This window comes from Girardinichthys multiradiatus, chromosome 19 (assembly GCF_021462225.1).
Source record: "Girardinichthys multiradiatus isolate DD_20200921_A chromosome 19, DD_fGirMul_XY1, whole genome shotgun sequence".
In the NCBI taxonomy this organism is placed as follows: Eukaryota; Metazoa; Chordata; class Actinopteri; order Cyprinodontiformes; family Goodeidae; genus Girardinichthys; species Girardinichthys multiradiatus.
This window is the reverse complement of record NC_061811.1, coordinates 20,972,969-20,985,220: the sequence shown is the minus strand read 5'-3', so window position 1 is coordinate 20,985,220 and position 12,252 is coordinate 20,972,969. Positions and strand designations below refer to the sequence as shown.

General features: G+C 38.9%; 1 protein-coding gene across 4 annotated transcripts in view; it reads right to left on the bottom strand.

Annotated features, from left to right (window-relative positions):
- LOC124855789 (leucine-rich repeat and fibronectin type-III domain-containing protein 2) overlaps window positions 1-12,252 on the bottom strand; it is a 219,324-nt gene that overhangs the window by 96,214 nt on the left and 110,858 nt on the right. For 3 of the 4 annotated variants that reach the window (XM_047345872.1, XM_047345874.1, XM_047345875.1), the window contains one exon: window positions 10,689-10,815. The gene's annotated coding sequence lies outside the window, so the exon portion shown is untranslated. Of the gene's footprint in view, window positions 1-10,688; window positions 10,816-11,000; window positions 11,067-12,252 lie in introns of all 4 variants that reach the window. The other variant, XM_047345873.1, reaches the window with a different exon arrangement.

Here is a 12,252-nt window from a genome sequence, read left to right as displayed (position 1 = left end):
ATAAATCCAGTATTTAGAATACACCAGGTATTAAAAAACATACTGGATCTAAATTTAGTTCAAAATGGGAAAGGGGCAAAGTAAAGAGAAACAAAAGTTACTTGATAACCTTACATGCAAAGATTGGAAAGCGGTAGAAAAAGAAAATCAAGATGCAGTAGAACCCCTATGTTATTGGATAAAAACCTATAATTATAATGGAAAGCTGTCTACAAGTGCCCTAACAGAATTACAGAATAAAATAAAAATTAAATGCAAAAATAATGAAAAACAAATGAGAAAGGAAGGTTATGCACAGACTCAAGTCTGGGTTAAAATAGCAAAACAACGTGAGGAAGGAGAAAGACTGGCAAAACAGGAAAGAGAGGAAAGGAAGCGACAAAATAAAGAGAAAAAAAAAAGCAAGTGAAGAAGAGCAAAAGAGAGAAAAAGAGGAAGCAAAATGGAAAGAAGCAGGACATGAGAACATAATGTTTCACAGAAGGGAAGATAATGAATATTCTGGTCCCTACTTAGCGTTGCAACAGCAGTTACTGCAGCAACAGGGAGGGGCAGTGGGGAGAAATGATATAGATGCACCCACTGCTCCACCACCACCATCACCACCTGGATATACACCACGAACACCAATTGCTACTCGAAGCACTGGTGCAGTGGGTAAATGGTCTGCAACATTGGGACATTTATTATCTCCATTACCTAGGGTTAGTCCCATGACCCTAGATGAAGGAGGGGATGTGCAAACTTTTCCCCTCATTGAACTCCCTAACCCACGAGCAGGCGCAGAAGGCCAATCAGACATAATTAGAGTTTATCGAACTTGGACCCAAGATGATGTTAAAAAGGCTGTAGAAGGAATCCCACACCCTAGAGAGGATGTGGATGAGAGTGTGAGGCAGATGGAGGATCTTAGAAAAGCCTACCATCTGAATGGAATGGAAGTCCAACAAGCATGGATGTGCAAACTAGGCCCTGACTGGTATCACGTGAAGGGAGGTTATAATCCATCAACTGCATTAGGAGCACCTCTTGCAGCTGGTAGCGGAGAGCTAACAACCCAGTTAGATCCTCTCCTGGATAGAGTAAAAGGAAAATATAAAAAGAGAGCAAATTACACTGAAATAGGAAGATGTAAACAAAAACCAGATGAACCTTTTGATGAATACAGAGTAAGAATGGCGAAAGTTTTTAAAGTTCACAGTGGACTGGAACCAAGCGAGGATGAAAATGGTGCTTATCAGCAGCAACTAAAAAATGCACTCCACTCAGGCTCAACACCCGACATACATGGCTGGGTGAACCGGCACTACATAGGAATGAGTGGGGGCTCGCTTGCAGACTACATAAATCATGCGCTGCATGCTGAAAAAGTTATAAAAAGTAAAAAGGGTAAAAAGGACACAGTCAGAGACGCAGTGTTTTACCAAGAGGAGGACAACACTGTGTACTATCAACAGTCACAGGGCAGGGGAAGAGGCAGAGGCCGAGGTAGAGGAAGAGGTAGAGGACACTTTGGAGCACAAAATCTTAGAGCATGTTGGTCCTGCGGTAAAGAAGGACATCTAGCCAGGGATTGTAGGGGAGGTCCTCCCCCACAAACTAAAAATGCATGACTAGATCGTGAGACAAACGGGACAGAATTGGATCAAAATTTAATACAAGAGAAAACCACCTCAGAAGATGAGGAAATACTAAATTTAGATGACCTATTCTATGTTGAAAAAATAAGACCTGAAATAACCCTGCTGGTACAAGGCACACCTATCACGTTTCTTTGTGATAGTGGAGCTTGCAGGACAACAATTAGAGAACAATTACCATATGTGAGACCCAGTGGGAAATGTACCACAGTTCAGGCCGCACAAGGTAAAATCAAACAAGTAAATGAAACAGAACCCTTATGGATCAGAGATCCAGAAGGAAAAACATGTCAGTTATCAGTTTTGATGTTACCAGAATGTCCAGTGAACCTATTAGGAAGAGATGGCTTAATAGCCCTCTGCCTAAGCCTAACACCAACCCCAGAGGGTTTGAGAGTGGTCAGAGGCAAACCTGAGGAAGTCTATGTAGTACAAGGGACGGGAACACCAAATTATTACTACACTTTAGACATCCCTAACAAACCGCCAACTGCAACAGGGGCATCGTTAGTGGATGAAGGCAAACAATCAATGCGGAGCCCACAAGATGTTATGTCACCAGATGAATTACATGTGACAATGTGGTATACTGCAAAGCCAGACACCAAGTACATGAGTGAACTGAACAGGATGACCCCAACAAAGATAACAGTCTCATATGTGTACTCAGATGTAGAAGCAAATGCAGCAGCTGCAGTAATATTGCCAGAAACTGTCAAACCACTGTTCAGACAACTTTCTGGGCCACACATATCCTTATGCAAAGACAAAAAGGAAGAATGGAAAAACTTAGCAAAACTAGTGGACAGAGGTGAAAGAGCAAGGGATTGGGTGGTAACCGGCATGAACACATGGTATAGCCAGTCCACTGAAATGACCAAAAAGGCATTGTTCTGGACAGTAACTGTCCAGGCTGGAGTGCACCTAGACCCAAAACAAAAATGACACATCTTTTTCACAAAAGAAGAAGAGGAACTACTTAAACAAGTTCCTGAGAGACTATGGTCACAAGGACCTACTGATGTTGGCCTGGTAAAAGGAGCACTTCCTGTTGTGATAAGACCAAAAACAGAGTACAGACCCAGAGTTAAACAATATCCTCTAAAACCAGATGCAATGGTGGGAATAGAACCTGTTATTGAAGATTTAAAGAAGGCTGGAGTATTAATTGAGTGTGCTGAATCACCCTGTAACACACCAATATTCCCTGTAAAAAAGGCACCCCCATCTGTGGGATGGAGGATGGTTCAAGATTTACAAGCGGTAAATAATGCAGTAATACAAAGATCTCCGTGTGTAGCAGATCCACACACGTTATTAAACTCTTTGAACCCAAAAGCAAAATACTTCACTGTGGTGGACATAAGCAATGCATTCTTTTCTGTACCACTACACAAAGACAGTCAATACTGGTTTGCTTTCACCTTTAAAGGGAAAAGATACACTTATACCAGATTACCACAAGGATATTGTGAAAGCCCCACCATCTACTCCCAAGTTCTTACATCCAGCTTGGCCACTTTTGACCCACCACAACAGAGCCAATTGCTCACGTATGTGGATGACATACTAGTTGCATCTGAAACCGAAGAAAAATGCAAAAAAGACTCCATAGCACTCCTGAAACATTTGGCTAAAGAAGGCCACAAAGTCAGCAAAAACAAATTACAGTTTTGTAAGGAAAGTGTGAAATATCTGGGCCATCAGCTCAGTTCAGGGGGAAAAACAATAATGGAGGAAAGGAAAACTGCAATTCTGCAAGCACCAAAACCATTGACAAAGAAACAAATGATGTCTTTTTTAGGACTCACTAATTACTGTAGAAGTTGGGTGCCAAATTATGCAGAGCTAACAGCACCCTTGCAAAGCCTGATGTACAAAGAGGAACTTAAAATGTCTGACTACCTAAAATGGAGTTCTGAAGCAGAAGATGCACTCTGTAAATTGAAACAAACTATGGTGGGAAGTTGTGTGTTAGCATTACCAGATTACAACAAAGACTTTGTACAAATGGTAGACTGCAAAGGAAATTTCATGACCTCCGTGTTGACACAGCTACATGGAAGTAAATATAAACCAGTAGCCTACTATTCAACCAAAATGGATGCAGTGGCGTGTGCCCTTCCACATTGCGTTAGAGCAGTGGTGGCTGCTTCCCTAGCAGTCACGTCTAGCGCAGATGTTGTACTATTCCATCCACTCACTTTGAAAGTACCTCATGCAGTTTCAGCACTGCTTTTGCAAACTAAAATGAGTTTTCTGTCACCTGCAAGACATCTTTCCTGTATGTCTATCCTGCTGTCACAACCACATCTCAAAATAGAACGGTGTACAGCACTAAACCCAGCAACATTAATCCCCACAGAGGAGGATGGAGAAACTCATGATTGTGAAACATTATCTGAGGAAATAGCAAAAAGCAGAAAAGACTTAAAAGATACTCCTTTGACAGAAGGAGAAATATTATTTGTAGACGGGTCTTCCAAAAAGGATGAGAAAGGTAAAACAAAAACCGGATATGCTGTAGTGACTCTTAATAAAGTACTAAAAGCAGAAGCACTCCCTTCACACTACTCAGCGCAAGCTGCTGAGTTAGTAGCCTTAACTGAAGCATGCAAATTAATGACAGGAAAAAGTGCAACAATATACACTGATAGCCAGTATGCATATGCAACAACGCATGCTTTTGCACAACATTGGAAAAATAGGGGTATGATTACCTCCACTGGAAAACCTGTAACACATGCAGCACTATTAACAGAGTTATTGCAAGCAGTCCAACTGCCAAAAAAGCTTGCAATATGCAAATGTGCGGCACACACCACAGGAACAGACACTGTGACTAAAGGCAACGCCTTTGCTGATAAAACTGCTAAAGCAGCTGCAGAACAACAACCAAGTAGTCTTCTCCTAGTAACAATAGAACTAAAAGATGAAACATTACTGGAAATGCAACAACAATCACCCCAAAATGAAATACAAACCTGGCTAAAAAAGGGAGCTCAACTTAAAGAAGGAATATACACCTGACCAGAAAATAAACCTATCCTACCAAAAAACCTATACAAATGGGCAGCAATATCGAGTCATGGAGTTTCTCATGTCTCGAGAGGAGGAATGGTAGGATTAGTGAACAAAATATACACAACATATGGATTCAACTCTTATTCAAAAAATTTTTGTAGAACATGTTTGATCTGTGCCAAACACAATGCACAAGGGAACTTCAGACCAAAAAGGGGACAGTTCCCCAAAGCAAAATATCCTTTCCAACACATACATATGGATTTCATAGAATTAAATAAAAGTGAAGGAAAAAAGTACTGTTTAGTAATAATAGACTCTTTTTCTAAATGGATAGAGTTATTTCCTACACAAAATCCTGATGCATTGACCGTAGCAAAAGCACTATGTAAAGATATCATACCTAGATATGGAATTCCAGAAAAAATATATAGTGATAATGGAACTCATTTCGTCAATCAAATGATAGAAAAAATAGGAGAAGCCCTACAAATGGATCTTAGACATCACTGCGCTTATCACCCTCAAAGCGCTGGTCTAGTAGAACGAATGAATGGAACAATAAAAAATCGATTAAAAAAGTGCATGGAAGAAACAGGAAGACCATGGACTAAATGTTTAGACTTAGTAAAGCTCTACATAAACATCACAAGCACAGGAGGACTAACACCCTATGAAACCCTGTTTGGGAGGCCATATAGATTACCATTCTTTAAAAATAAATGGGAAACTGATGATGAAAGCACACTAGCAGATTACATGAGAAAAATGTTACAGCAAAAACAACAAACAGATGAACACGCAAGTGACCATGAGCCTTTTGTGTCTACACAGGAAAAACCATTAGTTGAACCTGGAGACTGGGTCCTGATAAAAAGCATAAAGAAGAAGCATTGGCATTCACCTAAGTGGGAAGGTCCCTATCAGGTGTTGTTGACCACTGGAACTGCAATTAAGATTGCAGAAAGAAACTCATGGATCCATCTGACACATTGTAAAAGAATAATAGAACATGACTAAAATAAGTTTCTTAATAGCAGTGTATATTCTAACCATCATAATTTGTGTTGTGGTCATAGCATTGTGGTATCTGCTGTAGCATTGTGACTTTTCAACAAACCTACAGAGAAAAGTCCGGCTACAAAGGGAATTGTAATTATAGTTTACAATTGTCTCAAACCGGTGAAGATCTCCACAACTCTGTTTAAAGGTGCTTAGGAAAGGTTCCAATCTATAAGTAAGATGTACACCCCCACACACAAGAAAATAGTGCTAGTAGCTGGAATAATCTCAGTGGTAATTGTAGGAGCTATTTTACTATGGGAACGTTTTTACGAAGAAAGAAAAGATTTGAGTAAAAGACAAATAAATGTTAATTCCTGCCCAAATGATGTAGGCATCAGAACCACAAAACTATGTGTACCAATACAAAAAACCACTACAGTAAAAATACCCTGGGGAACGCTTGGAACAGCACGTGATGGCGCAAACAAACATGCCGCATTGTATAAGAAGTGGGAGTGGTATTTGACCTATGGAGATGTGCAATGGTGGAGTTGGAAATACTTAGTAGCAGAAACAGGACAGGACTGGTCTGATTGGTCCACAGGTCCAGCAATTAAATGGAGAAGACAATTGACCCTGATAAAAGATGAAGGAGGTCTAACCTTGACTGTAATCTCCCCCAACAACACGGGATGTACAGACTTTGTGGCGGCACCATATGTAGATTCTAGCCAAGGCCAATATTACTGGCAGATTCAAATATGCGTTAAAAACATTACTAAGCCACTTGCGGTAATACGGCATGATGCCGCCACACCTGAAAACACAACAAACAAATGGCAGATGGGGCTAAAACTATTAGTGGAGTTTAAGACAGAACCAGTAACCCCGGATGACTGGTTCAAAATAACTACAGGAATATCTAAAATAGATAACAACTGGCTCTTAATGGCAGAACAGGCTGCCCAGGCAGTAAAAACAGATTGTGTAGTATGTATGGGAGCCAGACCACTGTTACAGGTGGTCCCCTCAACGTTGACAGAAAAATGCTTAGTAGAAGTAATGAACAGCACAAGACTCTCAACAAACTGTACTATGTGGGATAAGATTTATCCTTTGACTACCGCCGAAAAACAAAAACCGATGTTTTCAAATAAGGTTGCTCCAGGAAATTTTTCCTGTATAAACCGAACAGGTGTGGGATCAAACATAAGCAGACTCAATAAAGATCAATGTCACTCCATCATAGCAGTAGGTGTCAGCTTTAAACCTAAAGCACGCAGCGACATCTGGTGGTGGTGTGGAGACGATAAACTGTATGACAGGTTGCCATACAACACAACTGGTTTGTGTGCATCAGTGTCATTAATATTTCCCGTGTCTGTCATTCCACTCTCAGTGGCAGAGTTGTTGGGAACAGTAGCCAGTATATTTCCACATACCTGGAAAAGTAGAGTAAAAAGATCAGGATGGAGTAAAGACGACCCTACTTATATAGATAGCATAGGAATACCAAGAGGAGTTCCTGATGAATATAAATTAGCAGATCAAGTAGCAGCAGGTTTTGAATCCACCATATGCTGGTGGTGCACAATAAATAAAAATGTTGACAGAATAAATTACATCCATTACAATGTGCAACGACTAGGAAATAAAACTGAAGAAGGATTCTCAGCCATCCATGAACAATTGTCAGCTACCTCTTTAATGGCTTTCCAAAATAGAATTGCTGTCGATATGCTCTTAGCTGAAAAAGGTGGAGTATGTTCAATATTTGGGCATCAATGTTGTACATTTATTCCAAATAACACCGCAGCTGATGGGAGCCTCACCAAGGCCCTGGAGGGCCTTAGGTCACTTAACAGCAAAATGAAAGATCATTCTGGAGTTGACACCACAATGTGGGATGGGTTTGGAGAAATGTTTGGTAAATATAAACAATTAGTGTTGTCTATCCTTATGTCAATAGCAGTCTTTGCAGCTATTCTCACATTGTGTGGATGTTGCTGTATTCCGTGTATAAGAGCTTTGTGCACTCGCATAATAACCTCTGCTATTCAGCCAGTCAAAACAGAAATGTCAGAGATGTATGCCCTCCTGAGACCTGAGGAGACAGAAGGAGCCAGTGATGATGATGATGATGACCAGGAAGAAGAAGAGACTTCTCTGCATTTCCCTGATCTGTATCCTGACCCTAACGACAATTAGTTGTATACAGTAAACTTAAAGACCTCCTGCTACTTTTTTAATGACATGTACAGATAAAACACACCATGATGTCTTAACTGAAAATCTGAGAAGAAAAGGTTAATGATTGATGTATCAAGTGTTTAAAACATTTATAAAGAGGAGGAAAATGTTAGGGTTAATTAATGATTATATATGTTTTAACTTTAATAGAAGTGAAGCTTGCTGTTCAGAGTGATTATATCTTATATGTACAAGAGCTGCAAGATAGAGACAGGATGTTCTAGAACATTCTGTCAGTGCAGCTGTTTCTAATCATTATGAGTGTGCATCTCTCCCTTTTTTGTGCTTGGAACATTCTGTAACCAGGGCCTCTTCTCTTATGAATAAAAGGCAGAGAGAGCAGGGGCTGTTTCAGAGTGTTGGTGGAGGATTGTAACTGAGCAGCCTCTGAAACACTCTCACCTGCAGGTTAAAATGAACTAACTTCTCTGTGTCTTTCTTTGTGCAGAATTGTGAAAGTGTTTGGTGTTTAAACCTAACACTTAGACAGAAAAACCTTTTATCCAATTTGAATAAATAACTGAATCTGACTGCACTGTTCAATGGTTACGATTAATTGGAATGTATGTACCTGACTTTTGTGAAGTGCCTTGAGACGACATGTGAGACGACTATATAAATAAACTGAATTGAATTGAATGTTAACTGGTTTGACAGCAGTGCAACACAACAAGCAGCCATCTTCATCAACTAAATCACAAAGATTTCTGCTTAAAATCTCTTTTTGCACCAGCTGTTCACTGTCAATGAAAATTTAATGTCATTTTTGAGAAAAAGAACCTCATTTGTCTGGCAGATTGCATCGTAGCTGCTCTTTATTTCATCGTGTATTGAGAGTCTTCCTACCACCACTTATCTAAAACTCCTTGTCTGTTTCCACCCTCGAGAAAGCAAAGGTGAAACAATCAGGGATTAACTCAATGTCTTGGGAGCTTTGCCCCTGGGATAATGGAAAAGAATGACATCTGCAGGGATAGCAGTAAGTGACAGCAATTTTCAATCAGAAAGAGAGAAAAATATAAAAGGAAAGAGATTGGGCAGGCAGCTTAAGATTCAAAGCCAACTTTGCTCATCTGAGCTTTCTGGAATTTGCTCAATTATCATTCTGGTAAGTAATATCGATCAAATCCATTAGTTTTATTTTATAAGAGCAGATCTAAGTACCTTTTATCATGATGGTAAAAGCTGACATATCGGTTTTATTGGATGTCGTTTTGTAAAAAAGGATAAATGCATGTAAACAACTCTACCTTGTATACTGTTTTGCAACACAATATTTGAATTAATGATATCTGCACTTAGATGGCAAATATGGTTTATTGTCATGGATATTGCTTGAAAACTGTTGGATTTAACAAATATTATTGGTTTTGAAAGGGGATACAAAGCTTTAGGAATGTGGTGTGTATGGATGTGAGTAATGTGTTCCTCTTATGTTGTAACAAAGTGTTTGCTTCACAAAGTGGGAGTTTCTCACTGATGCATGTCTGTCCACAAAAACTGCATCTGCACACGTCTTTAATGCAGAAATGTAGCGGAGAGACAATCTATCAAACAGCCTCCAGTTTTAGCTGTCATGGATGATGATCTTAAAAAAAAGATATAAAACAGTCTGAAAAATGTTTCCTGTCAAAGAAAATGATTCCAAGTGGTGGAAAAAAAACTGACAGATAAGTGAGAGTCTGTGATGAATGGACAACATGCAAAAATGTGGGTTTCAACAGATTTTATGCTTAAGGTGAAAAATGTTCAGTGAAAATGATTTGCTTCAATAATATCTCAGCGAAACGTTTTACTACACGATCAGTATAACGTGTTTTTTATGTGCACAGAAAATTAAATTGACATATTTAGCAAAGGAATGTGACATATGGTAAAATGTTTAAGCAATCAAGTAAAGTAATATGATATCCAAGAAAAATAACCAAAAAATGAGTAAAAGAGCTACATATTATAATGAAGATTAACAACATTATTTGATGAATTCTGCAGCTCTTTAAGAACACATCCTTAGTTCACATAAAGTGCCTTACCAAACTGATACACATTGAATCTTTCCGCAGTTTGTCATGTTACCACTAATCTGTATTTTGTTTTTCCTTGCAAAATAGCTCAAGCAGTGAGAATGGATTGAAAGCCTCAGTGGAAACTGATACCACAGGGTTTAAAAATGGATTTAAATCTGGACTTGTTTAACAAGATCTCCGTACACTCCTAGTGCTTATATCAGTGTCTACTGAAATTAACACAATAATTTAATGTCCATGTTAGTATTTTCTTCGGTCTGATAGATTTTAGCATATCTGTGTTTAGATCTGTGTCATAATATAAAAAGCAGCACATTTATGAACTGATTTAGCAGCTTTGTCAAAACATGTGGTGGGTTTTGTTGACTTGCAAAGTTAGTAGCCAATCTGTGTTACAAAACTAGGAAATTTGATGTTCCCCCTGTTCCACGGTTGACTTTATTCAATTAAAGGCATGACATGCTACATGTAGTTTAGGTTGGCACAGTGAGGACAAACACATTCCAAGACCAACAGGCATCCATGGGCAGATCCAATGTAACCCTCACCCACCCACAACATCAGCACATTGCAGAACCCCCTTCCCAACCACCAACAGTAGAAGGAAGAACCCATCAAAAGACCTATCCAGCATCCCGGCAGAGCTGGATGAACACAATCCCGCCCAAATACAACAACCACCATCTGCCAATAAAACTGTGCAAAACATAGGAGCTATTGTTATTAGGAGAATCATACTCACAGAAGAAGACTTTTGATGTTTGATCAGATCAGGTATCCAAACACATATTGATTCATATGAAAAACATCTCCAAGTCCAATTTGCATCTTCCTGGTAATATTAGTCTCGATGTGGTTTTTCAAGTCACCTACAAAAAGACAGAGAGAAGCACAACAGAATATTTTAATTTTCAGTAATTTATCTTACATATAAAAGACAGAAATTAGTTTTTTTTTTTTTTTTGCTCATCAAATATGGGATCTGGTATTATTGGAATTAGAATATCAAATATTAAAAGTGTACGATGAAGTCTAAGATGAAACAAAATAGTACCTCTTCAGCTCACTTTGGTTTTTACATCCCTCCAAGCCTTTGATTTAAGCCTCCAGACTTAAATGTCTGTTTGAGGAAAATACACAGAGGTCAAACAGTGGATGATTCACATGCTTATCAAATGAGCCCATCCTGACAACATCTGATCACTTTATAGAAGGAGGAAATCATGATTTGTGCGGAAAAAACACAGTGTTAACACATCCCTGACCATGTCAGAGCACATGTCCTCCCAGAAACCCTCTTTTCATCCTAATGAGAGAAGATAAAAGCATGCAGAGACAGAGACAGACAGGACAGGGTTTTAATAATATTTATTTGGGAAAAGACTGAATGTTCTAGCTTCAGGCTGAGCTTTCCAAGGTGAGTAAACAAAAGCTTTCTCCTTGTCTCTTTGCAATTAGTGCTATCTTTGTTCAATAATACACTACTTTCTAAAAGACAGGCTATTCTTAAGACCTCCACCTGCCTGCTGTCTACAAATGCTACACAAGAGGACCATACCATACGCATCTTGACGCATCAGAAAAAGTGGACATATGACACTGTAATTAAATTCTAGTGGTGTGATAATGGATAAAGCAAGTATTAAAAAATTTAAGCAGATTGCTTACTCTATATAAAAGCAGTTTCCATTTAAACCTGTCAGTTACCAAGAGGAAAAAACTGGTTGCACTGATATTAAGCGCTAGAAAATGTTATTAATTACATGCAAACTAACAAAGAACTACCAAAACAACCAATTCCTAATGATAAATGTCTGATGTAATTTTACTAAGAAATAATTTGGATAATCATTATCATCAAAAATAGTGTGAGGAACTAATATAGAACTAATGGCTTATAACCAGGGGTGTAACAGAACACCAAAGTTGTTAATTTGCTGATGAACCAAAATCCTTTCTGTTTTGTTTTGGTGTCACTTTTGAAAATTGCACTATGGAATGTTGCATTGCATTGAGTTTGTTCTGCAAATAAACATTCTGCATGTGTTCAGGTTTAAAACAATGCTGTATTCGGTACATCGCTACTAATATGTGTACCATTACACCCCTACTAAAGATAAATGTTTAACTACATGTACACTCACCGGCCACTTTATTAGGTACACCTTGCTAGTATGGGGATGGACCCCCTTTTGCCTTCAGAACTGCCGTAATCCTTTGTGGCATAGATTCAACAAGGTACTGGAAACATCCCTCAGAGAGATTGGTCCATATTGACATGGTAGCATCTCACAGATGCTGCAGAT